This window comes from Ceratotherium simum, chromosome 6, assembly GCF_057802395.1.
Source record: "Ceratotherium simum simum isolate JZ-2026a chromosome 6, ASM5780239v1, whole genome shotgun sequence".
Classification (NCBI taxonomy): domain Eukaryota; kingdom Metazoa; phylum Chordata; class Mammalia; order Perissodactyla; family Rhinocerotidae; genus Ceratotherium; species Ceratotherium simum.
In genome coordinates, this window is record NC_141905.1 from 57,178,018 (window position 1) to 57,205,017 (window position 27,000).

A 27,000-nucleotide genomic window follows, 5' to 3' on the forward strand; every position below is an offset into this window, starting at 1 on the left:
TTTATTGTGAATAGAAGTCAGGAAAGTGATTACCTCTGGGGAGGGGAGAGTGTATAGTGATTGGGAGGAGGCATGAAGGGGTTTCTGGGGTGCTGGTAATTTTTTTTACCTCTGGGTAATTACATGGGTATATTAGCTTTGAGAAAATTCATTGCACTATGCATTTGTCATTTGCCCACTTCTTTATATATTTTTTAAAATTTTCATTAAAACGTTCTAAATGAACTACTCACTCTCCCTAGGACAGCAACTACATAAAAACAGCAGTTCTTGGCAGCCATGTTATGGCAGATGCATCAATGACAATTGCTGGCTCTGGTACTTGCTTATTCCTGTTGGATCATGTTTTCTAACTGTAGGCAGCATTTTTTCAATTTCAGATGGCTTTAAATTCAGAAATGTATTTTCTCGGAAGTCAGATTCAATATTACTTTTATGAAAACATTTCCAGAAAAGTTGGCCATTGAAACACGATTCTATCAAAATACAACTCTAGCTTAATACAAATGTGACTATGAAGTTTACAGTGCAAACACTGGCTCTGCAAATATCATCTCTTTCCAGGTATATATATACGCTTCATTAAAATGTTGAATCAAATAAATGTTCGTGAAATCTCCATTTTCCTCAAGAGGAGGAAGAAAATGGCAATCAACAAAGCAAAGTTTCTATTTTAAGATTATTTATTACTCCAGGTCAAAGACTTTCCAAACAACTGGAATATGAACAGGGCAGCACTGAAATGGATATTGATGACTTCCTGTGGAATCTCATTTACATGAGATGAAATAAAGAATATTAAAACTTACCGGAAATGTTTTCCGTGAAACAAGACTATAGTAGTTCACTGATAATAAAAAATATAGTCTCATATAAAATATGCTATTTTATAACATATGCTTGTAGGTTATGGTATTTGAAATGTGTTTAATATTTAGTTTTCCTATTTTAAAAATTTCACTAATCCTGAAAATTTTAAAGAAAAAAGCAATCCTAATACTTATATTTCAATACTATGTGAAGTGAAATGCAACCCCATCTATATTGTCCTTTTGTCCTGGTTTTGGAATCATTGGGTTGTTTGGTATTGATTCTAGGAAATGTGTTAAGACTTTATATCTTAAATTGTGTTCAAGTTTTGTAAATATTCCTCTTGTCTATTCTTAGTTTTTTAAGTGCAGGAATATATGAATTAGATCAAACTTACTGATTTTATTGTTCAAATCTATATCCTTAGTAATTGTTTTTCTGCTTGTCCTATCAGTTTGTGATAGAGGTGTATTAAAATCTCCCTCTATGATTGTGGATTTCTCAAATTTTTTTCTTTTCATTGTTAGTTTTTGCTTTATAAATTCCAATCTTATGTTGTTATGTATAAGTTCAGGATTGTGATACTGTCTAGGTTGATTGTTCCTTTTATTATTCCTATGTAGTAACTCTTTTAAATCCCTATTACAGCTTCTGTCCTTAAAATATATTTTGGACTCATAATGATACTTTAAACCTATCTTTCCTTTAGTTTAGTGTTTTCTTGGTGTAGCTTTCTACCCTTTACTTTCAAACTTTCTGTATAGTTTTTGTTTTAGATTTTCTCTTGTAAGCAGCACAGAGATGGAATTTATTTTTGTGATATATTCTGAGAATCTGTCTTTCAATATGTAAGCTTAATCTGTTGAAATGATTATTACTATATTTGGACTTATTTTTATCATAGTACTTGCATTTTCTATTTACCACTTTTTATCATTGTATCTTTATTTTTTCCTTCCTTATGTTGGATTTTAAAAAATTTGCTGCCTTTTGATTCCTCTCCTGATTTGGAAACTATAGAATGTATGCCTGTTCTTTTAATAGTAACCCTTAATTTTTAATGTACATACAAATATAAAAATTATTTCTAACAATGTCTGTAATTACTGAGTATTTCTATCTTTCTTCTGAACACAACGTGACTTTTATCCAATGAACACCAAGCCCAACTCCAAATCTTATAACTGTTGCATAGAGTTTCAGCTTCAACTTCTTTCAAAGATAAAATTTTTTTTGAAGAGTTCATTAATTTATGAACATATTTTCTAAGTTTCAGAACTCACCATTTTTGTTAAATCTCATACTTTCCCTCTAGGTTTACTTAACTAGTTATTTTGAAGCTGTTTTTCTCAGTCTATCCCAACCCCACGGGGTAGAACAAGAGTTTATATTATAGATTGCAGGCCTTCTGTTCCAGAGTAAACTGAGGCTATCACAATTCCTTATAGAGCCAGTGGATGATTTGTTTTGTTCCTGGGACTTCCTTTCACTGTATCTTGAGCTTTTCTTGTTCTTTTTCCTGATTTCTCCTATTTCCTGGTTTCTATGTCTTCCTCTTTCTTGGTTTACTCCCTTATTCTAGTAAAGCATTACCTTTTTGGGAAAGAGTGCAAGAGAGGTAAATTTTGGAGAATTTCCTTTTCTGAAAATGTCTTGATTCTACTCTCACGTTTAACTGATAGTTTGGTTATAGAACCCTACGTTGGAAAAAAATTGGGAAGGAATTTAGAATTTGAAGGTATTTCTCCATCTAGCCTTTTGTGTTATCATTGAGAAATCTAATTCTATTTTTATTCACAATCTTTTGCATGTGACCTGCTTTTTCTCTCTGAGAGATTTTAGGCTTTTTATATCCTGATGTTCTGAATTTTACAAGGATGTATCTTCGTTTGGCCTTTTGGTGGCCCTTCAGTGAGTAAATACAATATGGAAATTCATGCTCTTCAGTTCTGGGACATTTTCTTGCATTATTTATTTAATAATTACTTCTCATTTCTCTTTTCTCATTTTCTAGAACTCCCATTAATTGAATGTTACATTTTAATTTTTAATGTTTTCTTTATTTTAATTAGGAATTTTTTTCTATTTGGGGGGAACATTTTTTACAATTTTATCTTCAAAACAATTTATTGAATATTTTAGAGCATAGCTTTAATTTTCAAGAGTGCTTTCTTGGCCTCAGGATATTCATTTTTCATAGTATTTATGCTCTTCTTTCATAGATACAATACCTTTACTTATCCATCTGGGGATATTATAGTTGGTTTTGTTTTGTTTTGCTTTCTTCTGCTTGCTGCGACTCTCTTTCTTTGGTTATTTTTTCTGTCTTTGCTTTTACAAAAAACAATCTATATTTTTTAGAGGCTTTTCTTGAATCTCTGACTATTCTTGGCTCCCTAAATCTGTATTTAAAAGTGAGGCAGTTAAACATTGATTGGATTGCTTATTTACTGGTGGGCTTTATTGTGGGGTCTTTGAGTTTTATTGAAAGACTGACCCCTAAATGTCAATTTCTATGAGTATTTTTCTTGGATTCTTCTCATTTCACTAGAGGGGAAAAAAGCAGTGGTGTAATTTCAGTCTACATATGGGCATTTTTCATTTAAATCTGTTGGATCTCTGCCCCTTGTCCCAAGGGCCAGTTCCTTTCGCATATCCTCAGTTTCTTGGTTTTGAGGAACATTGGCATCTTGGTGGTAGGATCAGTTAAAGTGAGGACCTATAGTCTATGGAGATACTTCTCACTCTCAGTTGATTTATTCAGTAGATGCAAAATTGACTCTCAGGATAATGTCTCCCTTTTCTGCTATGGTCTAGTCTTCCCTCCAGGTTTCTCCCCTGTTGGGAAATCAATGAAATAAAAAATGGCTTGATTATGGGGTCTCCTTCAGCTTCCCTTTCTTCCCTTTATGCCAACTTTAAAAAATATTTTACTATGGAAAATGTAAAAATGTAATGCATATACAAAAAGTAGACAGAATTTTATAATGGTTCCTTCTATATCCATCTTCCAGAGTCAATAAATATGAACTCAAAGCCAATCTTATTTCATCCTATCCTCACCTACACCCTCTACCTCTTCATTTTGAAGTAAATTTTGGACACATTATCAATTTCATCTGTAAATATTTCAGCATGTATCTCTAAATGATAAACTTCTAAAACATAATATATACATTCCACCTAAAAATTAGCAAAATTCTTAATATCATCAAATATCCTCAGTCTTCAAATTTCCAATGATCTCATACAGGTCTTTTTTGTGTGTGTGTGTGAGGAAGATCAGTCCTGAGCTAACATCCATGCTAATCCTCCTCTTTTTTTGCTGAGGAAGACCGGCTCTGAGCTAACATCTATTGCCAATACACCTCCTTTTTTTCCCCCCAAAGCTCCAGTAGATAGTTTTATGTCATAGCTGCACATCCTTCTAGTTGCTGTATGTGGGATGCAGCTTCAGCATGGCCGGAGTAGCGGCCCGTTGGCGCGCACCCAGGATCCGAACCCGGGCCGCCAGCAGTGGAGCGCGTGCACCCAACCACTAAGCCATAGGGCCGGCCCATCATACAGGTCTTAAGTGTGTTTTTGTCTGTGTGCTCGAGTCAGGGTCCAAGTAACTTACTTTTACATGAAGTGATTGATTAATATGTATTTTAGGTCTCTTTTAATCTATAGGTTTCCCTTCCGTCTCTTTTTTTCCTTGCAATTTTTTGTTTGGTTGGGAAACCAAGTCATTAGTCTTGTGCAGTTTCCCAAAGCTCATAGCTGATTTTGTCCCCATGGTGTAGTTTAATATATTCCTCTGTATTTCCTGTGAATCACTAAGACTACTTCATAGGCACTCTTTTGTTCTTCCATGATGCCTGGTTTTCTCTCTTTTTTCTGACATTAGCAGATGCCAAACATCTTTAATTGCCAACCAAAAGGTATTCATCCTTCCTCCTTGCTATTTTTTAGTCAGGTGGCAATTTGCCCAATGCCAGGGTATAAATCATGACTGGTTTAAGTCAGTCACAGCAATCCTATTTTCCTTTGCCATTTCTTTTGTTCTAGAGGAGAGTATGTTACTCAGTCTTGGCCAATGAAATATAAGGAGAAGGCTATTGGAATAGATTTTTCTTCTGATAACAGAAGACAGAAATTTCTTTGCTTCTGTCTTTTAATATTTCTACATTTTTTTCAATAATGTCTTGTTCTTCCTTTATATACTATCTTCCCTCATCTCTTTAAGTATATTTAGCATGTTTATTTTAAATTCTTAGTCTGTTCTAATAATGCTTCTTCAGATAGTACATGTTGTTTGCTTTGACATCTATCTTTCTGTTAATTTTTCTTCTCAGGTGTCTTTGGAACTTGTGCTCCTCTTTCAGGTGATGTGTATTTGGGTTAGTTTGAAAACCAGGCCCCAGTTGGTGTGTGTCCATTAGTGTGTGTCCCTTGGTGTGTGGGTCTAGGGACAGAGGAATGAAAGAACCCCAGAGCAGAGAGATCAGGTAACACAAAGCCACTGCTGGGGCTGGCCCGGTGGTATAGTAGTTAAGCTCGTGCGCTCTGCTTGGGTGGCCCAGGGTTCACTGGTTCGGATCCTGGGTGCAGACCTACGTACCACTCATCAAGCCGTGCTGAGGTGGCATCCCATATAGAGCAACTAGAAGGATGTACAATTATGACATATGACTATCTACTGGGGCTTTGGGAGAAAAAAGGAAAAATGGAGGAAGTTTGGCAACAGATGTTAGCTCAGGGCCAATCTTCCTCAAAAGAAAAAAAAAAGCCACTGCTGATCACTGCTGCCAATCCACTCACCCCATCACATCATGAGTAACTATTTCCTTTTTGTTGATTAGCCTTAAGTTCACCATAATAATTCTTGTTCCTGACTTCCTTTCTTCCTATTAAAGAATTGTTTAGTTTAATAAACAAGAGCAAGAGCAAAGCTGGTTGAACATTTCTGAGATTATTTGCTCTTAATAGACAGATTTCCAGCAGTTTTCCTTTCTCATTACAGTGAGCATACAATTATCATCCAAACTGGGACACTTTTGACTGAGAGGGAGAGCTAGGGAAAGTAGGTATAAACCAGAGCTTTCCCGGGCAAACGGAGTTGTACTGCCCCTCTATTCAACACTGATATACCTCGGGTCTGAGGGCAAGGGCAGGTCTTTGCATCCCCTGACACTTAGCAGGCATTTCAAAATGTTTATTGAATTCTGGGCCACTCTTGTAATTTATATTGTGATAGTATCATCTATCTCCTCCATCTGTTTGAGGCATTCTGAATCCATTCTCATATCAATCCTAGCTGTGCTTTTGTGTACCTTTATATTCACCCACATGCTTTCCTCTGTTTTCAGCCTCCAGTTGATACCTTTTTATATATATGTATAAAGTTTTAGAATAGAGCTTTTCCTCCTTCCTTGCATTTAATTCTTCCCTCTTGAACAAATTTTGCTCTTCCTATTCCTGTATTTTACTCTTAAATCCTGTTCTATCCTAGCTCTCCAGGTTTGTCTTACCACCTCAAAGTTTCCTAATATCAACAGGAACAAGGGACATAAAACTAAATGAGTTATTTGTTCTTTTCATTTAATAATTGTTTCTCATTTATTCCATCAGGCATTCCAGTATATATTGCAAGGACTTGTCTCTCCCCACCCCCCACTTCCCCAACTAACAACAGTAACAAAACAAAACATCAATAGCAACACAACTTCAAACTTCTGAGGCATTATATATATCAGTATCTCAGGCATGTTCTTATTTAAAACAAGAAAACAATCTGAGTTTGGGTTTGTTTGTTTTTTTTCTCGAGGAAGGAGTTAGAAAAATTTGCAGGTGGATATAACTTGAAAATTTTAGAGTAATGAACCAAAATAGTCTACTCTTACAAGTTGAGTGTAATTTTTTGATATTAATATGGTCCAATGTCACTGGTCTCACAGAAGTTAGATTTACCCTTTTAAAAAAATTTTCCACAAAAAAATCAAATTAATTTAGGTAGTATTCAATCTCCACTAGTCAAAAAAACAAAAAAGAAAGAAAAATCCTATACTTTTTATTCTTTTAAAACTTTAATGAAATGTACTATACATATAAAAGAGTACAAAGGAGTATATATAACAGATATGTGTACCAGGTTTGTTCTTAAAAGATATATAATTAACAAGCATTCAATTTCCTCTTTTTATTTTTCTAAAGACTCGAATTTTCTGTGCCATCTGCCCTCAGGATACAGAGATTCTTAGAAAGAATTTAATGTGATTGGTCACAGGAGAGGTACCCTAAACTATTTAGGTAAGGCCAGTATTGTTTATATAGTTTAACGTTCTTCACAGTTGAAAGTATAGTATCCACTGAAAGAACTAAGAAGGAGGGACTACATCGTTAAAAAAACTCAATAAAAATAGCAGTGCATCCAAAGTCTTGGTTGTCTAGGAAGTGTGAGTTGAGAGGAAAATGGCAGGGATGCCTACCCTAAAAAAATCTTTCTTATCACCTGTTATAGCGTCTGAAATCCCACCTTTGAAATTGTTCTGTTGAATCAGGAAATCTTTTAGACATTCAAGAGTCTCCCATTGAACTGATGACTCTTTGAGGGATCATGTCTTTCTTAGTACTAGCACAGTGTCTGGCACATAATAAGTGTTCAAGAAAATGTCTGCTGAATAAATATTAAATAATACACATTGCAGAGGTCATTGGGAAGGATAACACTTGATGCTCATGTTCAACTAACACTTGTTTGATAGATTGAAGAGAATAATCAACCTATAATATTCTTGACCAAGGAGTGTGACCACTTTAAGCTAGATCACTTAGGCTCTTGGTATCTCTGTTTTTCTAATTCTGGTAGCACTTGATTATATTTTTGATGGTAGGGAGTCTGGACTTGAGAGATCAGCAAAAAGGAGAGAGCTATTTTTAAGACACTCTTGCTCTCCAAATTAACATTTAATTCTTTAACTATGATTGTAACAGTTATCATTTATATACAGCTATAATATACCAAACTATCTATGGCTAAAAGCATGCTTACATTTTTGTAAATACATATATAAGCTTGTAAGTTTATTATGGTATGGTGTTGTCTGTGATTCAGAGGTGTGAATCCCTAGAGTGAAATGTAATTCCCACTTATATACTATTTTTAGGAGAAAATTTCACTGACTTGAAGTGATCGCTTTATGACACAAGGTCCATGAATTATATACTGAAAAGCAGAAAGAACGTTTGTAATCAAGATGGCACTTTGTGACTGTCACCACCATCATCACTTCTACAATTTAGACTGAGGGTGCAGTGGAGTTGGTAACTCTTCAATCTATCAACTGTTAGTTATGCATTACATATCTATGTGAAGCTCAGAGGTTAAATGCCTCAGCTAGTAAATAGCAGAGTCACGTCTTCGGAGGAATCTACTATTTAAATCATTAGTTTAGATGCTCTATCCCTACTAACTGTTCTTCTCAAGTACAAAATATTTCAGAATCCTTTCTTAAGATGTGATTCAACTTTCTCCTCTTTGTATTCTTTCTTCCTCTCGCTTTTAAACTCCTTGTTTCCTTCCTTTCTGTTTCTCTCCCTTTTTCTGTGCTAACTTCAATGTTCAAAACCTAAAAAGAGGGCAAGAGAGTGGGTGGAGGTTGCGTGATATAGATGAGGAAGAAAAGGGGGAAGAGATAAGGTTGGGGCTGAATAATACTTTACTTAAAAAACACACACACTCCAATTCTTTTATAACATATATGCAAGTTTGCAAAATTTTGTAGGCGAATGTATAAGTAAGAATGAAGTTACAATGTAAATACTCCAGAGCAGAGGGGTGCAGTTTCTTGACCTGAAAAACAAAAAGCAAAAAGTACATCAAAACAAAACAAGCAACTCTGTCCATGTTATTTTTTTGCTATTAAAAAAAAAAATCCTATCCTCTCTCTTTCCTCTACGATACGTGTGCATGTGTATGACTTGTGTGGAAGTGAAGACCGGAGAAAGGGGGATGATGTTTAATGCAAAATAAAAATCCATTTTGTAAATACGTTCCTCTTTCTATAATGGCGTTCCTTTCGGTATTTACATTAGATTTCTCCTTGTGAGTTTTATACAGGCATACGAATACAAGATATATGAGCAAATCTAATGTGGATTATCCCTCATTTGCCTTTTTCAGGAGGAATCCTGTAGATCAGTAAACACAGTGATAAGAAAGCTCCCTAAAGACAAAGCGAGGATTCCTCAGCCATGCTTTTTATTAAAGGATGGAGAAAATCTAGTGTATGGCCACAAGCTGACATTTTCAAAAGCATACTCTAAGGCAATGAAAAATGTTTTTTAAAGTTTTTTTTAAATCATAAACGCCATACATACTTCCTAAGAAAATATGGAACGTAAAAAATACACGACAAAACTTCCATCATAGTACCACTTTTGATATTTTGGTGTATCCCTCCACCCCAGTGGTTGGTTGGTTGGTTGAAGTTTCCACTAACTTTTTTTTTGAAGGTAATTTACGTAAAAAGTGTATCAATTAATAGGTTCGGATTTCACAAATGCTCTAAAGGAGAGAAGAGGAGCCATACTGGCCCTTTGGGGGAAACCCGATCATAATACGATATTAATTGATCTCTTTGTCCAGCTTGTGTGATGTGGAGGAAGGATTCCTTTGATGAGGATGAGAGACTCTTTTGTTGTAACGATAGTTTGCAGATCAATTATTAATTATGTACACGTTTGGAATTCAGTGTCTTCCAGAGCTGCTTGTGGCAGCTTCCTTCATTGACGTGGGGGACAATGGCTGCTAAAACTTGCGTGGTGAAATCAAGGGGTGGGGAGATGCCGTTTGCAAAGCCGGAAATGATTAAAATCTCAGGGTTGAGACCATTCCCAGTCAGCAAGGGCTTGCCAAGAGCACAGTTTCTGCTTCTGGTGTCTACTCTGAAGAGCACAGAGTGGAGGTTTGTCTACCATTCCATTGGCAGTAGGATCTCCCCCGCTGCTGCTGAGCAAACGGGGTGAGTGAGTCACGGGCGTGGCGGGCACAGGGTAAGGGCGCTAATTTGAGAGGTCAGCAGCGAGCCCAGCTCAATGGCCTAGTCTCGCAGGCTGAGACGCGGACCCTACCGGCCTCCGTCCGCTTCCGCTTTCCTCAGGTGCAGCCCGGATCCCTCCGCCGCAGCGAGCGCTCCCGGTAGCGCTGCGATCGGCTTTTCGGCAATACCCGGATGGAAGCGTAATGGCCGCCATCAGGGACTCGCAGGCAATGGGGACCACGCCAGGTATTCCCTGTGAGCGGGGCCGCCCAGATCTGTTAGGATGCCGAGACTTCTAGAAGGCCGGCCAGGGAGCAAAGGGCGAGTTTGTGGGGCGTCAGGGTCCCCCGAACCAGCTGAGGGATCCGCCTCTTGTGATAGGAAACGCCTGTTAAATAGTCCCGGCCATTCAGCGCTTCCGCCTAACTTGCCGCAAAGTTTTTCTGGAGAAGTCGGTCCTTTTACTCGTTGCTCTTGCAGGCTGCTCGAGCTAAGCTTCCGCGTCTTAGCCTGGGCTTGCTTTACGTCCGGGCTTTTTGAACTCGCACTCTTCCACAGTCTAGGAGCTGGAGCGGGAGCGCCGTGACAGTGTGCCTCCGCGCGCCCGCGGGGCAGCCGAACCCCGGAGGAAGGGGCGGATCGGGCGCGGTGTTTGGGACGGAGCGGGGCGCGCGGCGCTCGAAGCACCCACTCGGCGCGTTCCTGGGCCGGTGGAGACAGCATGGGCACGCCTCAGACCGCACCCCTCGAGCTGTAGGTTCGCAGTCCCACGGCAGCCCGACTCGACGGCGTCCCCATTATGGGTCCAGTCTGTGGTCATTGGAGGTCTTTTTTTGCAGATTTGCTCAGCTCTCTGGCGGGCGCTCCCTGCTCCAGAGTTGGCCAAAGGCGCTCTTCCGTGCAGACCCCAACCACACCCAGTGGCAGATGGATTTTTTTGTAACTGGCTTTCTCACTTGTAGGGTCCATTTTGAGTCTGTTGTTAACATGGTGTCCTCATTGTCAAGTAGACAGTCTCTTCCTAGATGGCTATGGTTATTGGAAATACGTAGGGTGAATGTGTGTGAGGTAAAGTGTTGTAACTCTTAGGTAGACCAACGAAACAAATATGGTAGTTTTAAGATTCAGAATGCAAAAAAGTTAAGGTTCAGTTTTCTTTTTAGGTTTAAATTTGGGGCCGTTTAGCGTTAGTGAGCTATTTTAGCGAGAACATTAGTTGGGTATGTTTGGATATGAAAAGTCTGAAAAACCCTAGAAAAATGAATTAATAAGTCACTATTTAAGAAATTCATAAGAATGTTGAACTTTGTACGGTTGTCACAATGATGAACATGAAGACACCAAACTATACATCAGGACAGGAATTTTATTAACTTGAGCGTCTGTGTGTTAGGCCTAGTTTACAGATATTATTGAATTTTTTTTTTTTATGTAGCAAGGGATCTGATTTGAGTGTACTCTAAAGTTAATATTCTCAGGTGGAACAGATAGAAACCATTTAAATTGATTCAGTGAAATACCCTAACATTTTTCAGTTTAACTGCAAAGCAATAGAAATGGATTCATTATCTTTAAGTGAAACTTTTTTTTTTTGAAATTCATAGAGACATTGCATTGTCTTAACGTTTTCATAGTGTTAGCATTTCATGGGTATGGTAAGCATAGTAGACCATATTGATTTTTGTTAAAATTCCATAAATAAGGTGAGCCCCAAATCTGGAAAATTGTTAACAAAAGAGGAGGGAGGGGGAAAATACCTGTATCTAACAACGTATTTTGCACATCCAAATTTTTCCTTATTGTTGTGGTGAAAGTAAGTATAAATAGCAATTCAGAACGTTTTGTCTCTGGTTTTATGGAAGGATAAAAGGACAGCAACCACAATGAATACCTACTGTGCGCATTGATAATGTATGAGCTTTTAAATTCTGGAGATTTTTATCATTATCACACTTCAAATTCTATCCTGTCTTTGGTAGTAGTATACTGTGATCCCAAAAGTTTTTATAGCTTGAAACATTCCAGAAGGGATATAGTTTAGCATAAATTTCCAGTTTGACTTTAAAATATACTTTAAACATGCCCTTTTAATGTACTTTTATTGTTTACTTTTCTGTTAGTAATTGTTTGTAATTGTTCTTGTTGAAGCATTGTGTGCTTTAGACCATGTAATACAACTTTTTTTTTAATGACTAAAGACTTGAATCTTTTCCAGTTTTCTTCAGGTACTCTACTAAAAGTTTTTGGTCCAAGCACTATAAGCAGAAGAAGAGTTTTAGTAAAGTTGAAATTTTTATTAATTATTTGATCCCAGGTGTGTAGGCTATGAGTATTTCAGTTCTGTGTGGGGTATTGACTTCATATGGTGAGCAATTTTCATGGGATGTTAGATATCGGAAGTAAGTATTAAGAGGTAGCATTGTGGTGGTAGGGTATTTGGCTTGGAATCAGTTCTAGATTCTAGTTCTAGTTTTGTGGCTTTGAGCAAGACTCGTTTTTCCTATCTTGTAATAAATGAAGATATTGAATTAGATTGCCCTTCTAAGCTTTAAGTTTTGTGACTCTTGTAAATTTATGGTGGTATCACTGGGTATCAACGATAGGTTATTTGCCTAAGTGCAGAGAGGTTTTATTTTTCCTTCTAAATTTATGCACATAAGTTGCATATGAAGCCTAGTTGAATCGAGAGTATAAAAACATTTTACTAACAGTTTTTGCAGTCAAAGTTTTAAAATTTTGGTCTTCATTTCCAGATATCATCTCTTTTGATCACTGTTCCTGATTGTGGCTTTGTCCAAGCATTAAATTGTGTGCCTTTTGTTCCTTGAAGAAAGAGGTATGGTAAAGATTGAAGTACTACAGTATATAGTCTATTAAGTAGTAAGTTAATACGTTTTAATATTGGACAAAATAAAATAGTTACGTATATGTGAGTTTTCATAAGTTATAGAAAGTAGTTTTTGATTTCATAGTTTATTATTTAACATTTCAGTAGAGATCTAAAGATGATTTTAACTGTATCCTTCTAAATATAAAGATGGCATTAAGGGCTTCTGGGTAATGAATGATGGAAATAAATATGGTAGGAAGATGTTTTGAAGCTGTACAAATGGCCAGAAGAGTGTTGTGTTTTACTCTAGTAAGCTCAAAGTAATGCAGCTAAAGAAGAATTGTCTTATATGTGTTTATATTATGATTAATGGCATCTGTATTATGAATCAGAAAAGGGACTTGGGAATCTCTATAGAGTTATGACTGGTTTTGTGGAGACGATCATCTGAATATCCTGGTGTGGAAAAAAGGAGGAGAAAAATCTGCCAACAAATCCATGGTATTGTGAGGAAAACTTTGCAAACTCAGTGGAAAATGTTGTGCACTTGTGCAGAAACATGAAACACAAGTGTCTTGAAACATAAGTGTCTCTTGCTGTTTGTGTTGGATAGGTCCTGGGATACCACAGTATCATATAATTCTCCTTAACAAAGGCAATAAGTATATCCATAAGTAAAACTTTAAATTAGGAATATGATTATGTATGTAACTACTAAAATAGCTGTAGTAGACAACACCAACTTTAATTATTGCTTTGGTAATCATAGTCATGTTCTTCTGTGGACTTGACCAGCAGATGGCTGTTTTTTCAGGGCCGATTTTCACAAAGCGATGAATTTTTAATTTTATTAGGAGTTAATGTCTAACAGCTACAGTGAGTAGAGAGCTACAAAGCTGAGTTGAGATATCAGGTTATCATTTATCTGCATAATTTCTTCCTACATAACATTTATTTGACTTCTTACCATGTGAGATCACATGGGTACCATGTTGTTCCCAAGTAGAGAAAGTAAATGCTGAATGCTAAGAGTATTCTTTACTGTGTTTGATCCAAACTACTCAACTAAAGTAATACAATGAAGAATGAAAGCTTCAAACATAATGAAGTAAACAAGAGGCTGCCAGGTGATGACTGACCAAGAATGATGTGGATTATTTAATCTTGAAAAACTGTGAGCAAAGTCTGACTAAAATTTAAAATCATGATTGGTATGACTGCATGAAACAAGTGTCAGAATATTAGAATGAAGGTGCATGACTTGAAGCTTAGGAAAATTAAGTGGGTTTCACATGGGTCTCATTTCAAGAAGTGCTTAATAGCTGAAAACAAATATTGGCTTTATAGAAAGTAATTTCAAAATGTGGTAAAATCATCACCAATTCCTAATTAAAATTGGGTTGTTGGAGGTTGTGGCTGGTAGAGGGTGGGTGGTGTGTGTATAGTTTTTGTCAACTCAGTATCTCTTCATTTGGGGAACCATCCCTCCCCTATTATGAATGGTTGGTGAGCTGTCAGTCGGTCTTATAGTCTTATAACTCAAGCCTAGTCATCCCTTTTACAACAGTGATTGCCTGTTACTCAAGTAGAGCCAATCAAAATCCTTTGAAATTGATGTATGAATGCTAGAAGAAAGATGCTGCCTTTTCTCTAAAGTTGTTAATCTGAGAGAGTGCTGGTGACATTTTTTCCCACACATATGAGAATCCAATCTATAGTAAGAGAAAGTGAAGCCACATAGAGATGGGAGATGGAGGAAGACAGAGTGCCAGTTTCATTCCCACAGACTGTGGTATGAGGTATCTGTGGTTTTCTTTTGATTCCGTCAACTATCCTGGTGTCTTTCCCAGTCTGTTGGGCCAAAATTCTGTATATAAATTAGTTTGAATTGGATTGTAACAGAAAATGTTCTGATGAATATGTGGCTCTCATGAATTTAAGATCTCTAACTTAGAGTTGATCATTCACTTCCATCTACAATTTGCCCTTTTCCTCCACCTTATAAAAGATGTCCTTTATTCATTCATCATTCATGCATGCATTCAGTCCTTCCTTCATTCAACCTACAAACATTTATTGAGTGTCTACTGTGTACAAGTATGTGCAACAGCCTGGAGAGTCAAGGATTATACATACTAGATGAGTGGATGGTAGACTTTCTCTAATATAGCACATTTTTTATGTAGTTAGGTTACACGGATCAACAAGCACGTGTTGAGAATAATCAGTGCTATGCTTAGCATTTTAGTAGTATGTGAGAATAAGAGGAGTTCTTTGCCTTCAAAGTCCTTATAGTTTAGTTAGGGAGTCCAGATTAATGTACATGAAACACAACACAAACAGCTGAAACAGATAAATGAATGCACAATTGTGTAGATTTTAAGTCTGGGTTCTGATAGGAAGAAAGTTAGTGAGGGCTGTTTCCATCTAGGAAGGTTTCTTGAAGAAGATATAACTGCAAATGGGTTTTGACTTGTGAATTGGATTTTGATAGGCAGAGAGAATAATTAAAGAAAGAAAAGATAGAGTTGAAAATGATTATGGGCTGATCCAAGATGGGGAGGAGATTGGTTTGACTAACAATTTGTATTTTTGGGGAATAAGAGGTAGTGGCAAATAAGGTTGGCTATTTTAAGTAAATCCACGTGTGAGGCATTTGGAAAGCCAAGCAGAAATTTTGCTTCTTTCTACTAAGATGGAGATTTCTTTGACTAAAATGTTTATATTTCATTGTGATGCCATTTTTGTGATGCTAAAATGTAAAATAAGTATAGTTAAGTGGTGTAAATTTATTTATTGTGGAAAAGATCTTCTTGTTATATCCATCTGCCTTGAAAATTTTAGAAAAAGTAGTAATTAACCTGCAGTGCTGTTCTATGTTTTATACATAATTAGTTTATTTCTTCTTACCTCCCCCTTTTTGAGAGATTCCTTAGTGACAGTGGCAAAACCATACCCCTTCCCTGGAGATACAGCCAGTTAAAAACTAATGTAGCAGTATCTATAAATACATTTTAAAAGAGATAAGGAGTGCAATTAATGTTTGATTACTGATAGAATATTCATTTTGGGCTTCAGATACTAGGAATGATGTATAGGTTAATGTATTCTTCTTTCATAAAATACTGTTGTGTCCTAGGTCTTTGCTTACCTTCTTTCTTCGTAGACAGTTATCTGATCCTCAACTCAGAGAGATAACAGTCAGAGTATTCCAATATACTAGGGTTGGCCAACTTTTGCTGTAAATGGCCACATAATGTATATAGGCTTTGTGGGCCATACGGTTTCTGTTGCACCTATTGCACCTATCAGCTGTTATTTTAGCATGAAAGCAGCCATAGAGAATATGTAAATGAATGAATATGGCTATGTTCCGATGAAACTTAATTTACAAAAATAGGCAGCAGGCCAGATTTGGCCCACAGGCTGTTGGCTGTAGTTTGCCAACGCCTGTCGTAGACTTAATGAGGCATTTCATTCCACAGCCTCTCGCAGTCGTATCTACCCACCTGCTAAGATCTTTATTCTCCACTCTGGTAACTATAGATGAATTATCTTTGTTCTTTTCTAAGTTCAATTCTTCTGCTTGTTCACTAGATCCCATCTCTTCTCACCTACTGAAGGACATTGCTACTGCCTTTCTTTCCATTCTCTCCTCTCATTTTTCCTTTTTTACTGGATCATTTTCATAAGCATGCAATCATACTGTAATTTCTCCTACCTTTAAAAAACAAACAAAACAAAAAAGTAACTCCACTTCAACTCCTCTATGTCTTGGTCCTTTATCGTAAAACTTCTTGAAGGAGTTGTCCATACTGCATCTCTACTTCTCTTCCCATTTTCTCTTAAATCCATGCTAGTCAGCCTGTCTCTTTTATTACTCCACTGAAACTGTTCTAATCAGTGTCACTAGTGGTCTTGACATTAAGTCCAGTGGTCAGCCCTAGTCCTCACCTTACTTGACGGAGTTGATCAATCCTTGATCCTGGAAACACTTTCTTCACTTTGCTTTCACGGTACTGCTCTCCTGATTTACCTTCAGTCTCACTGGTCATTCCTTTCAGTCTCATTAGCTGATTCTTTCCCATCTTTTACCTCTAAATGTAGTATCTTGAGGCTCAGGCCTTGGACTTCTCTTTTTATTTACTTACTCCTTGGTGATTTCATTCCGTTCTGTATACGTACACACATATCTATGCACACACCAATGACTCCCAAAATTTTATCTTACACCTAGACCTCTGTATTCTATATTCAGCTACACATTCCACATTTCCTCTTGGGTGTTAAGTAGATATGTCAAATTCTGCAAGGCTATAACTAGACTCATGATATACTTTCCAAACCTGCTACTCCCATACAGTCTGTTCTGTCTTAATGGTAGATAGCAACTTGTTTCTTCCAGTTGCTGAGGTCAGAACTTTTAGAATTATCCTTAACATTGTCTCTTACTCTCATAGACCAAATTAAGTCTGTCAGCAAATCCTATAGGCTCTATCTTCAAAATATGTCCAGAGTTTGACTGTACCTCATTGTCTCCACCAGGCGGCCATCATCTCTTACCTGGATAGTTGTAGTATGATCTCCAATCTGCTCTCATAGCTGCCACTCTTACCTTGCTCTCAAATACTCTGTTCTTAACATAGCAGCCAAAGTGATCTCTTTAAAAATAATTCAGCTTATGTTACTTGTCTACCCAAAATGCTCCAGTAGCTTCCCATCTCCTTCATAGTAAAACCAAAGTCCCTACAGTGTCCATCAGGCCTTGTTTCAGTCCCCTCGTTACTTCTTTGACCTCATGTCTTATTGCTTTCCCTCTAGTGCTTTCTGTTCCAGTCATACTGACCTTGCTGTTCCCCAACATGTTAGGCACACTCCACACTCAGGGTGTTAGCACTTACTGTATCTTTTCTTGGAATGCTGTCTGCTTCAACTGCTTAAGATCTTGGCTCAAATAAGACCCTTTTAAGTGAGGTCTCCCTGACTTCATATTTAAGATTGCAACTCTCTGCTTCTGTCTCTCCTTTCCTACTTGATTTTTCTCCGCAGCACTTATCACCTTTGAATATATTATATAATTTACTTACTTTATTATCTAAATAACCAGTAGAGTGCTAGCTCCACAAGGGGAGGGATTTTTGTCTTTGTTCACTGCATATTCCCAGTGCTTAGAACGAAGACTGGCACAGATTTGGTGCTAGCTACTAGCCCAGCACTGCCAGATGTTGGTAATACAGCAAAGAACATGACAGATGTGGTCTTTATACTCATGCAGCTTTTATTCCAGTGGTAGAGACAGATAGAAAATAAATTGGCAAATAAAATTTGCCAGAGAAAAAAGTATTACCAGAAAGCAATACAAGGGGCTAAAATAGAGAACATTTTTTATAGGTTGAGGAAGGCCTTTTGGAGGTGGTGACATTTGAGCTGAGACCTAAAAGATGAGAAGGATCTAACCATTTGAAGAATGGGAGGAAGAACATTTCAAGCAGAGAACAGCAGGTGCAAAGGCCTGAGATAGAAAAGATAGGAAAGGAGTATTTGAGGAACCGAGAGACTATCTATGGTAGCTTGCAGGAGTATTTTTACAGATGGGGAGAGTGGTGTGAGATGAAGTTGAAGAGAGAGGTCCAGGACCAGATGTCACTCTTCCTTGCAGGCCTTGGCAAAGAGATTAAATTTTATTTTAAGTGCCTTGAGAAACCACTAAGGAGTTTAAGCAGGGAACACTGTGATCTATTTTATATTAAGAAGATCACTTTCGCTCCTGTGTGAGAATGGATTTAGAGGAGGATGGTGGGCAAGAGGGAAGCGCGAATGCCACTTAGGAAGACTATCATTTTAATGCAGGTTGGAGATGACAGTGGACTAAGGTGATGACAGTGGAGATGGAGAGAAGAACTCAAGATGTATTTTGGAGATAGAATTGACGGGACTTGCATATGGATTAATGTGAGGAGTAAGGGAAAGAGAAATCAAGAATGATTCCTTGATTTCTGGGTTTAGTAACTGGGTGGATTGTGGTGCCATATACTAAGATGGGGAAGCCCGGGGAGTGGAATTTGTTTTCTATCCATAGACAGGTGCTTTATAGAGCCAGAGAAAAATTGAGCAATTTATATCATCTTGGGAAGCTGAGGGGAAATGGATTACATGTTGATGCATGTTCTTCCAATCACGTAGCAATAAACCTTTTCATTCTTCCCTGTCCCCAGTGTGTCCCAAAATCTTAAGTAAAATCTGCCTGTTCTCCTAAATCACTGCGACAGCAAAACGACAAACAGAAGAAGAAAGGAAGGAGAGATGAAAATAATCTTTTTCCTTCCCATACTAAATTCAGTGGTCTTCGCTTCATTTTGAACAGATTACTTCTGATTCTTCTCCCAATTCCTACATATTAGAAATGTGGTTTCTGACTCTGCCCTGTGTGTGTGTGTCTGTGTGTGTGTGTTTTAAATCAAATTCCATTGTAGCAAAAAAGTTTTCATGTTCTGTAGCGTTTGCTATAAAGTGATTTAATCTGAAATCACAGGAGGTCAGATATTTGAGTTGAAAATAAAAGAATAAACGGGTTAAGAATGTGTTAGGTCCCTGTGTACCCAGTCTTCTTGGTTTTTGTGAGGGATAAATTAGAAATGTGAAATAGAACTTGTCTTTAAGAAGCTTATAAGTTATCTTGGGAGGTAAAACTTAAAAAATGAAATGATATAACTCTAAAACAGTTTGTAATAAAGTGGTAAGCAATGGCTATTCTTTCAGTGGATATTCAGAGAAGAGAGAGATGAATGTGTATTGCAGAAGGTTTCATGTCATATAGTAGGTAGAATTAGAAAGGAAGTTTGACCAGTATTGAATTAAGATGGAGAGAAGGGGCTGACAGGCCTGGTGAAAGGAAACACTATGAACAAAGGTAAATAAAAGTGTCTGTGTAGGGGAGCGGAGGACATCTTATATATGGGGCATTATAAATATGCATATAGTGAGCAGTCATAGTTTCAGAGAATAATAAGAAATAAGATTCATCTGAACCAGGAACTGCTTCTATATTTTAATTTTAAACTCCTTCATAGTTGTATACCAGTGTCACCAGCCTACCTGAATGGTATGTGGCTCATATATACACTAGCATTTTGAGCATTTCTAGATCTGTACTTAATTACATTTGCGTATTAACTCTTCATTTCTCTTTCCTGTGTTTAAGTTGCTCATTAGGCCACAATGATTTGAAGGTGGCTGGTTTGTATTATATATATAAATTCTACAAAAATTATTCTTTCACTTGTTTAAATTATGATAGGCATTGGCCTCTGAGGTAAACTTTTTAAAAACTTAAAACAGCTACAAAAAAGGTAAGCCCAAAATGTTTGTTGCAGGTCATGAAAAAAATAATACAGTAGTTATTTTGAGGGCACTGAAATAGATTCTGCTTTGAAAATAAGTGTTTTAGGTCTTTTTGTGTTCTAGATTCCTTTTAGGCAGAACCTTATATTTTTCGGTAATCTCTGTCTGCTGCATGCTGCTTTTGTGCTGTCTCCAGTTATATATTCATATGATTATTTTGCATTCAATTATCTCTGCAGAAAAAATTCGATGACTCAAGAAATGCAATATGTATAAATAGTAATGACTAATTATATTAGTTTTCCTATTTGTGTAATGTGATAAGTTAAGTTACAGAGTTACATGCTAAATCACAAATAGGCCTAAGCTAAAATCAGAGTTTTTTAGTTCTTTGTTTAATGGTTAAGCAGCTAGAATGTAGTGAGTAGATTCTTCCTTTTTATACCATTTCGCTAAAGCTAAAGACTGTAAAATGTCTTTGCTTTTTAATTATTGTAGAAAGCGAACAAAACTCTAGAAATGGTACTTTTTGATTCCCTCTGTTGAAGTCTTCCTTGATTTTTGCCATTTTACTTTGGGAGTCGTCTTTTTAAAATTTTTGTGTACCTACTGTGTGATTCCTGACCTTTGCTAACACTGCCTCTTCTCTGGTTCCTCACTTTTTATTTGGATTGTCACTTAGTCCTCTAATCTTCTCACTTCTATTTTTACTCTCTTTCTCCAATATATCTTGTTTCTAGTACCATTCTAATAGTATTTCTAAAATACTGCTTTTATAACTTCTCTCTGCTCATGAACTAACAGTGCTTCCTGGTTACCTTTCATTTCAGTCTCCATAGTCTGTTCTCACTTAACCTCCCCATTATGTTCTCTTTGGTCTAGATCTGCGGTGCTTTTCTTCCAACATTTGAAAATGCTTTTCTTCCAACATTTATTCTGTTTTTCTGGTCTAGGCTTTTACTCCTCTCTTACACATTTAAGTCCCCCTACTCTTTAAAAGATCATCTACCTTTCTGAGAATTAAACACAGTCAACATTGATCTGTCAACTTAATGTCTTAAGTAAGAGCCTTTTGTTACAAATAATAGAACCAGCTTGAGTTAGTTTAAGCTAGTGTAACGTGAAAACGGGGAATTTTTTTAAGGATACAGGATTTCTTAGAATTCAAGGGCAGGAATATTTAGGCAGGCGTCAGTAAAGACTTGTGGTAGTGACATTGCCTCTTGGTTTCATTCAGGCTACCTAGGAGAGCTGATGATTCTCTCCCTGTTATTGTTTTGGTTTGTTGTTTTTTGCTGTGCCATGCCGTCATTCCTTTAAAAAATGAACCTGCTGTCAATAGTTTGGAGAGTATCTTTCTGTAGATTTGTCTATGCTCGTACAAATGTATACTCATAGGATCTTTCCTCCTGATATAAAAATGAGGATCTTTCCTCCTAATTTAAAGAGGTATTACATGCCTTAATCTGCAACTTCCTTTTTTAAAAACTAAAAAACAATTCACAATAAATATCTTTCTAAGTCAATTCAATACATACATCTCTTTCTTTATAATGTTTTCATATGGATGTTCTGTAATTTACTTAATCATCTTCCTATTCATGGACATTTAAGTGATGCTGATATATATCTATATGTTGTACCTTTATTTCCGTAGGTAGGATAGAGTGTTAAAAGTGAGATTTATGGAAGTATACTTAGAAAATGTGAAGGAAATTGATTATTTTCAAGGAAAATATAAATTGCCAAAAGTGATTCAAGCGGTAGAAAACCTGAGAACCCAGAACCATAGAAGAACTTGCAAAGGTTGTAAGGCCTAAAATCTAGAGGTACCGGGCCTGTATGGTGCTGTTGGTGCAGTCTATGTAATTTTAAGGAGCGGGCAGTTCTCATGTTTAGTGAACTATTAGATGAAATGGTGGAAAGTACTCTGATTGATTTTATAAAGTCTCCATGATACCAGTAACCAAAGCTGTTAAAGATAGCATTGAAAAAGAAAATTCTAAATAAAATTTAGTCAGATTAAAATTAGCACTTTTTAAAAGAATAATATACTTAACTAATGCAAAGATAGTTCAACGTTATACTTACTGTTCATTTCTTTGTATAGTATATAGAAAAAAATAGTCAAATTTAGGGGCCAGCCTGGTGGCGTAGCGGTTAAGTGCGTGCGCTCTGCTTTAGTGGCCCAGGGTTCACAGGTTCCACTCCTGGGTGTGCACCGACGCACTGCTTGTCAAGCCGTGCTTTGGTGGTGTCCCATATAAAATAGAGGAAGATGGGTACGGACTTTAGCCCAGGGCCAGTCTTCCTCAGCAAAAAGAGGAGGATTGGCATCGGATGTTAGCTCAGGGCTACTCTTCCTCAAGAAAAAAAAGGTCAAATTTAGATTGATGTTACAATTTTCACTATTTCTTTTTCTTTTAACAATGTACCACGATCATGAAGCATATTATTAGTTGTATACAATTTGTTTTCTGTCTAAAATACATGCGACTTTTTATTGTTTAACAACATTGCATACATAACTGCTTTCTGGTGGTGTCAACTCCCTTTACTTACCTTTTGGATAACCTCATGGCTCACAAATTAATTGTTAAATAAACAAAAACTTACTTATAGCATGAATTTATAAAGCATGAATGACATCTTAATAGCATAATTCTTCATTCTCTGAGTGTTATATTTGTCATTCATTTGTGACTGTTATTACAGTCTTTTCTGCAGTAGTGTGATTGGGTACCTGTGTGTTGATATGAGGAGTGCAAGGTTGAATGATACTTATTTTGTTTTTATTTCTTCCCCACCTTTAGTGTCAACATACATCAATTTTGTACTGGCATCAAGTTTACTATTTTAACTTTGTTCAGGAAAAACTCAGTTGGTTTACCACAGCAGTCACTTGCTTTGTTTGAGAATTTCACAGTTTTCATGGCTTCATACTACTTTTTGATAAAGTTTCATAAAGGCAAAGAGATTGTCATTCTCGTTACATCCAAATGTAAGCTATTTGCTTGTGCTATGATAAGGAAGTATGCCAGAGTGGAGGCCATAGTGATCCAAGGACAACATTTTACAGAACCCTGACCTAAGGATAACCAATAATGAACATTTTTATGTGTGTATTCTTGACTTTTTACTGTGAGTTTGTATGGGTCCATGTGTCTGTTTATCCGTCCATTCTCTAGCCGTTGATTGATAGTTGAACAAATTAAATCCTAATATGTCTGCTGTTTTTCTGTTTTTTCACTTAATGCATCTTCGATATCTTCTTATTAATAAATGTGCATTTACAATATTGTGTTTAAAATTGAGTAATATTCCATTCAACGAAAAATATTATAATTTATTTATTGGTGGACATTTAGTTATTTTTAATTTTGTGATTTTGTAAACAGCGCTGCAGTGAACATCTCTGATTATTCCCTTTAGGATGTAATTCTAGAAGTGAATCAGAAGTTATGTATTTTCTCCCCAAGCGTATGTGTAGTATATATATGTTTATATTTATGTTATAAATTACCATATATATTATAAATTATATTTATAATAAATATAAATAAATATATATATTTTGCAAACTGTTCTTTATAATGGTTGTGCCAGCTTATATTTCCATTATTCGTATATCATAGTGCCTCTGTTATTAGAAAATGAAATTTTAAAAGCGAAGGCATACAAAACACAAGTCCAAATTTCTGTTGTTAGATTCAACAGACATAAACTTAACTCTGTAAAATTGCTGTAATAGTTTCTAAATGCTTACTCTAGTTTCTGTACATATCTTATCCTGGCCTGGTGACAAATGGTTCATGAACCATCAGCAGACCATATTTTTAGTAACACTTTTTTAACCCAGGGGCCAAGCTAGAAGGGGAAAATAGGGGCATGGGTGGGATTTGTGTCTCAAATGAATATGGTCTTCTAATCCTCTTGCTTTTGCTGTGGTAGCCACTGTCTGAGCTGTGTCTGGTAGCCCCTATTTCAGAGATTCTGTTTTACTTTCTGCAGAGAATAAACCTCCAGACTTTTGCTGTAGTCGGGGAACAGCAATTACCTAGCATGATGGAGCGGGGAAGGGAATCTTGCATCTAACGGAAACTCAAGCAGCTTTCTCCAAATTTCTCTTTTAGCTTCTTCCTCTCTTCTTCCTATTTCAGAGTTACTTGGTGCTGCCAGTTCCTAAGCCTTTTGAAGATTCAGAGTGTAAAATGGGTTAATCCTTAGCTTTCCCCACTGTCTGCCTGGGATGTTTTCTTGAGTCTGCAGGGTCATTTACTACTAATTTATCTACTTTCCAGCATTGTAGAATTTTGTTGCTGTTGTCACCTCTCCTGTTTCCCATTGTTAATTTTTCTTTAAGGGCTTCTTTTATATTTGTCATATTGCAGATGTTCCTCTTCTCCAGTCTTTTCTGCTTTCTTAGCTGTATTAACAAAATATTTACATTTATTTCTATTTTGTGGATTTTATTGTTGACATATTTCTTCTATATCACATTATTTCCTTTTTTTAGTTCTTTTCTGATTGAAATTTGAATTTACTGAAGTATTTACTTAAAACTTTTTTCCAGAAAGTACATCTGTAGTGTATTCTCTGAATCTTTGCATATCTAAAATTGTGTTTTCCCCCCATATGTGAGAGTTTTCCTGGATATAGAATTAATTCTTGGGTTAATTCTTTTCCCTCAGAACTCGATAACTGTTATTCCACTGTCTTCTAGTATTAAGAATTGTGAGTAAAATGTCTGATTAATATTGATGTCTGATTAAAGTTGGCATTGCTGATGAAAAATTGAATACCTTTTTAGGTAACTCTTCCTCTCCATCTTTTTTTTTGGTAGCATCTCATTTTCATCTTTTAAACTAAAATATTTTACTAGGATAAGTTGTAGATACTGAGTTTTATATTCTTCTCCCACTAGTAATCTTGCCAAGCATTTGGGGAGCCTTTGATTTTGAAAATTCAAGTCTTAAAAAAAAAACCCTCAATGTAATTTTTCTCTCTTATTTTCAAAATCATTTCTCTCCCGTCTACTTTGTTCTCTCTTTCATGGCAGTATGTTCTTGTTTTTTTCGGTATAATATTTCAGGTCTTACTGAGGTTTCCAATTAGTACTTTTTTTTTTAAGCTTTTTCCTTTTTTCTAGTAACTTTCATTGTAGTTACTGTTTTTCACTGCTGGATGGGAGAACAGGGGAGAGGTTTCTCTGAGTGTTCCGACTATTTTCCCTTTTTTGGGCTATTGCATCCAGTGGTGTTTCTGCCTGCTTATCTTTTTTGATGGCATTGATAGTTGAGATGAATTCTTAGAGAATAAACTGAGATTTTCTCAGTGTTTTTAGTTAGACAGAGGAGGGGAAAGTTAATGTAATTTTTTTCTGACAGCTTAGAGATGATAATTTACTTATGTAGAGAAAGGACAGAACTCTTAAGCAGAAGAAGATAGCCATGGATATAGGAAGATGTATCTTTGTTTAGAAATAATTTGTTTACATCTCTCCTGACAGCTGGTGCTAGCAAACCCCAACTCTGTCTGGCCTCTGGACCTGGCTCAAAGCTCTGGATTCATTCTCTTCCTCCCCATACCTCAGCCGGAGCCTTCTGTCACCCCAAAGGGCGCCACACAATCTTCCTCTCAAATCCTCACTTTCTCTCCCGAGGTATGTTTAGGGGATGGAGTGGGTGGAATTATGTTACTTCCTTACTTAGGGCATAAGGATAGATATTCCTTAAATATTGGTTGAATGAATGTCCCCTGGTGGGCCTCCTCTTCAAAAGTGGTGCTTGGCAGTCGGTCAGCAGTTGTTTTCACTCTTCTCTCTCTGGACCGTTTCCTACCAGACACCTTACAGTATGTGTGTGGAATGTTTTTCTAGTTTCTAGCCATTTTGTAGGATTTTCTTTACTATGTTTTTGGTTTGTTGTTTCAGAGGGCAGTTGGGAGAGAGAGGAAATCAAATGGCTTAAGTTACCACCTTGATGCAGGAAGCTCTCTAGGTTACTTTAAAGGGCCAGTCATACTTTATACAAATAGTATTATTTCAAGGCTTGATGAGATGTTGGTCAAGTCTTATGAGGTAATAATACCTATATAGAAGGCAGTAGTTTAAATAAGAGATTTAAAATCTATAATCATTGTTGGTGGGGTAGAGAGTGGACTGTAGGGAAAAGAGCATTAGCTAATAGGCTAGAAGATTAAAATTATAGTCAAATTTCTCTTTCCTTTTTTTATGTTATCTGAGATGCTCACAACATGCAATAGATTTTTTTCCCATAGGTGGCAACCCTAGTATAATTTGCTACCAGGTTTCATCTTTGATTCCTTCCACATACTACAGGTTGAATATAGTTGAAGACAAAATAGATTCTTCAGACTTAAAATTTGTGGGCCAATGACAAACCCCAAACTACCTAAAATACACAAACTCCCCTAATGCTGTATTGTTTATGCTACACATTAAATATAAAGAATATTGACATTCAACATTAGTTATTTAGCAGTTATCAAACTTAAGTAAAAGCTAAGTGGATTTCTTAATAAGGTGGTCCCTTTTATTATCATTGTTTTACCTGTGAAGAAAGGGCATGTACTTTAATGGATGAACTTTGTGGCATCTCTTTTGGCTGCCATGCATCCTACTTAATTATTTTCTGTTCTTTATGTACTGGGAGGGCGAGGTTGCTGGGTGGTCAACTCTGAATAAGCAATGTGTTAGTGTACATGTCGTGCCTCCTCGTCTAGATTGTAAGCTGCAGTAGGGTAAGGACCATGTTTTTGAATCTCTCCATAGCACCCATGAAAATGCCTCATATTCATAGTAGGTATTTATTAGTAAGTGTTAGTTGATTGAGTTATTTAAAATTATATTTTTATCCTGGCTGTCAGACTTCGGGATATGTGTTTTCTTATAAGAAAAATTTAAAGTTGTGTAGATATTTTGAAATGGAAATGATGGTATTTAGAAATATGAGAATCTAATTTTTGAGCATTACA

General features: G+C 36.5%; 1 protein-coding gene across 7 annotated transcripts in view; it reads left to right on the forward strand.

The window, feature by feature from the left end:
- The window catches only part of ZNF518A (zinc finger protein 518A), a 64,966-nt gene that overhangs the window by 29,277 nt on the left and 8,689 nt on the right, over positions 1-27,000 (forward strand). Inside the window, exons 1-3 of one of the 7 annotated variants that reach the window (XM_087432336.1) lie at positions 9,718-9,815; positions 12,587-12,669; positions 25,514-25,666. The gene's annotated coding sequence lies outside the window, so the exon portion shown is untranslated. The other 6 variants (XM_087432335.1, XM_087432334.1, XM_087432332.1 and 3 more) reach the window with 6 other exon arrangements.